This window comes from Phasianus colchicus, chromosome Z, assembly GCF_987193195.1.
Source record: "Phasianus colchicus chromosome Z, bPhaCol1.hap1.1, whole genome shotgun sequence".
Lineage (NCBI taxonomy): Eukaryota > Metazoa > Chordata > Aves > Galliformes > Phasianidae > Phasianus > Phasianus colchicus.
Genome location: NC_143476.1, coordinates 74,666,782 through 74,671,145, shown reverse-complemented (window position 1 = coordinate 74,671,145; position 4,364 = coordinate 74,666,782).

Sequence of the window (4,364 nt, the reverse complement as noted above, 5' to 3'; positions counted from 1 at the left end):
AACTTCTGCAACTTTCTTCTGTTTCTTCTTATTCATCTGGAAGGGTGAAAAATTCCCATGTAGTCTCTCCAGCACATTTCTCAGGAGAAGGAAGCCATCTTCCTCTGTGATGCAGCTTAACTTATACAAACACTAGCATGTCTGACCCCAGTAAATCTCTGCTGATCTCAAGGCTTATTTTGGCAAAACTCAATGTGGATCAGTTACATGGACTCTGAAAGCCACCCAGATCTTCTGCTGTGAGTCAAGTGCATGGCAGGGTATGTGCTAATGGCTATAGCGCAGCAGACTGCAGAGCAGTGCCTAATTCTGTTGTCCCAGCTTCTCGTAGCATAGATAAATGCATCACTGCTACAGAATAACATGCCGCAGAAAGTCACTCAGACTGTGCTTTAAGACAAAATTAACCTCGTGAAAATTTATCTTGGCTCAGAAATCACCCACATTTTTTATCTTTGAGCATATAGTAAATTTTTTCTGACTATGTTTCTTCACAAAGTGAGGCGAAGGGATGGCAAGTGATGATTCATTAAGTTTATGATGAATACATGTCTAGTTTGAAACAGTAGTATTACATAAAAGGTAAAGATGCCTAAGAAGAAGATAGTGTTGTTTTATTACCATTAAAGAGAAAATGAAGGAGAGAGAGAAGGCAGGATGTACTTTTCCTGCCCTCTTCTTAGTGCATACTTCAGAAGGCTAAAGCCTGAATCTTTAACCTCTATAAAATTTCCATGTGAAAGAAATCAATTCATTTCAGACAACTCCATGTTCCTGTGTGTTTCTTCAGCTGTAATAAAATTACTAACATGTCCCAGGGTTCCACCTTCAGTTCCCCCAGATTGGCTATTTCGTACTTCTCAGCCAAAAGAGAACAAGACAGTACAATTATGTCAGTCAGTTATAGGTGCTTCCATTTTAATTCCTGTCCCTATGCTCTGACCACAGAGGAATTATCATGCACGTGTTCAGGGAAAAGCGTAAGTATGTCTGTTGACAATATCTGTAATAACTCATTTCTTGAAACATCCTGAACATTCATAGGTGGAAAGAAACTCTGGCTTTACTTAATGGGTCCCACTTATTTGCCCTGATCAGGCCCATGGGAAAGTTGCATAAAAGTTAATTGGAAATAATATATGAAATAGTGTGAAAAGGAGTGTTTCTTCACTCCTTTAGATCCATAGATTGACAAGAATGACTTTTAGGGTAGAACCTAATTTTATTCAGTGCTATGCGACAGTAGAAGGTGGAGTAATCAGGAGCTCTCCTGAAATGCATGGACTGAGTGATGGGTACTGCACATCATTTCAGCATACCTGAAATCTTCAGCAGTAAATTACATACCACTTTTTCCTGAATCTGTATTCAGGATGCTTTTGTTCTGTGAGAGGGACTGTCTTTTGATGTTTATTGTCCAGGATCCTGCTTTGTCTGCAGTCTTGAGGTAGCACTTTGGTATGAATAGCAGCTCTCCCGTCGCAGAAAAGAGGTCGTCTGGATGTAAAACTCATTTGTCCTTTTTACCTCCCTTGAAGGGAATGAATTTCTGCTTGAGCATTTATATCATGTTGCATGTTTTTGACCATGCTTCCCATCCTAACACATATGCTTTCTTGACTGTGAATCATTAGACACTCCAGAGATCCTGTGTAATCCCTGACTCCTGAGGTCTCTCATCGAGTTAACAAGAAAATTGTCCATGACAGTCCTTGCCAAACTCCTGATAAAGATTCTGAAACACAAAGACACCCTCACTCTTTCTCTCCCCCTTGTAAAATCAATCAGACTTACAATTTAAATAGGCAAGTGGGTGAAAGGAGTGATTTTCCCAGACTATCAGGGTCCTGGGAAGGGGAGCTGAGGAAGATCTTTCTGCTTGTCATTTACTGCTGAAAGAAAGTGAGTTACATGTAACCCTGAGATAAATCATCAAATACAGATAAATATTTTTAAATAGACTGTAAACAGTCTCTTTACCCTCTTGGCTATGATTAGTATGCTATATTCTCTAAATCAGTCCTTTCTGATTTTACTTAGGTCATTGCAGGAATGTGTTAAAATGAGTTACAGGAACACATGAGGTGACTGATATAATTCAGTGTGATGCTTTGGCTTGGAAAATTAAATAAAAGCTACACATCTTGCTGAAAAGCATGGCTAACAGGGCCGCAAATTAAAAAGCAGTTAATAAAGACTGTTACATTAAAATCTCTCTAGTTTGTAGAGCATTAAATAGTGTACTGGAAAAATTACACATCATGCAACCCCCAGTTCTGAAAGATTCATTAAGTTTCTGAGCCCTGCAGTAGGATTTCCATGGTAAGGCTTCATTTACTTCAAGTGCTTTATGGAATTAATATCATTTTTCAAACAGATGATGAAAATCTATTCTCTGATTCATTACCTTTTCCAGTGTTTGCTCATTAATGTCTCACTTTGCAAAAATATGTGGTTTGCCAGGGTTTTCCCACTCTCTGGTGCAAATTAAATGAGGCTTGACTGTAGTGATTCATTGATTTTTAGTCAGAACTGCCAACACAAGACATTTAAATATGTTGAGCCAGACCCTCATTTTGTGCGAGTGACTGAAAAATTACCTTCTTCCTCCCTCTTCTTTTTATGTGCCTTTGGTTTTGGAAACTTCAGCCAGAACTTGGATCACATTTTCAAGCTTCTCTTCACAACAATGTGATGCTTTTGCGAAAAAAGACAAATGTCACTCCAAGATGTATTAGAAGGAATGCTGGGTATAAGACAAGAGAGGTAATTATTCTGCTCTACTTGGCACTGGTGCAGCCTCATCTGGTGCAATGTGTCCAGTTTTGGGTGCTGCATTTTAAGATAACTGTAGACAAACTAGTAAGAGAGTTTCAAGAGCTGCTGCAAGATGGTAAGAGATTTAGAAAACACAAACCTTTGAGAAAGGTTAAGTAAGAGAGCTGGGACTGTATAGTCTAGGACGTAAAGACAGAAGGAAGATGATAATACTTTGCAAATGCATAAAAAATATTCTAAAGAAAGCAGAAACCAACTTTCCCCTCTCCACAAATGGAAGGACGAGAAGTAAATGGCTAATTCACCACTTAGATTAAAATTTAGCAAAAAATCTGATTACAAATATAGTGTAACACTGGAAAAGGCTTTTCAGAAACAAGGAGATCTGCTTTACTGGAGGTTTTTAAACACAGTTGAAGCGAACAGCTGACATTCATCATACAGCTAGTAGTCTGGGTGCATTAAAAAGAGCATGGCCAGCAGGTCAAGGGAGGTGATCCTCCCCCCTTACTCTGCCCTGGTCAGGCCTCACTTGGAGTACTGTGTCTGGGTCTGGCCTCTCCAATACAAAAAAGACGGATTTCCTGGAGAGAGTCCAGCAGAGGGCCACAAAGATGTAAAAGGACGTGGAGCATCTCTCTTTTGAGGAAAGGCTGAGTAATCTGAATCTGTTCAGCCTTGAGAAGAGAAGACTGAGAGGTACTATGATCAATGTCTATAAATATCTAAGGTGTGGGAATCATAGGGATGAGGCTAGACTCTTTTCAGCAGTGCGTGGAGATAGGACAAGGAGAAATGGCCATGAATTGAAGCATAGGCAGTTCCACACAAACATGCACAAGAACTTCCTCGTGGTAAGGGTGACAGAGTACTGGAACAACACTGCCAGGGGAACTGTAGAATCTCCTTCTCTGGAGACGTTCAAGACCTGCCTGGATGCTTACCTGTGCAAGCTCGTCTAAGCAGCCTGCTTTGGTAGGGGCTTGGACTCGATGATCTCTAAAGGTCCCTTCCAGCCCTGTGATAAAGTTGATAAAGTTGAACCTGTAACACAGTTCTTTGCCTCTGAGCTTTGGCTTTGCATGTAAGTCATTCAGTACCATGAGAACCATGGCAAAATATCTAAAATCAGTAATACTCTGGAATACATGTGGTGACCCTTTACATGGACTTCATGTATAGCATCAGATAAAAAATATCCCTCTATGGATATCTCACTGAACATCACAATTTCAAACTGATCTAAACATGTTTATTACACAGATGTCCAATCTAACTCTAAAGAGCCTTTGTTCCTTTCTGTAGTAAAAAAGATTTAACTATATTTCTTTCTGTGTTATTCTAACGGCTGATTATCTTCACTTCCAGGAATCTACAATTTTTCATATACATTCAGCTTCATCTGGTCCCTATTTAATCTCATAAACTTGCTTCTGCCAGCAGATGTTATTTGTATTTATAAACCTAGAGGAAGTCAGGTTACTAAATGGCTTTCTGATAACAAGCTGAGTGAAGCTTTTGCATCTTATCGTAACAAACATGATGGATGGGATGCAATCCAGAGAGAAGTAGATAGGCTTAAAAAT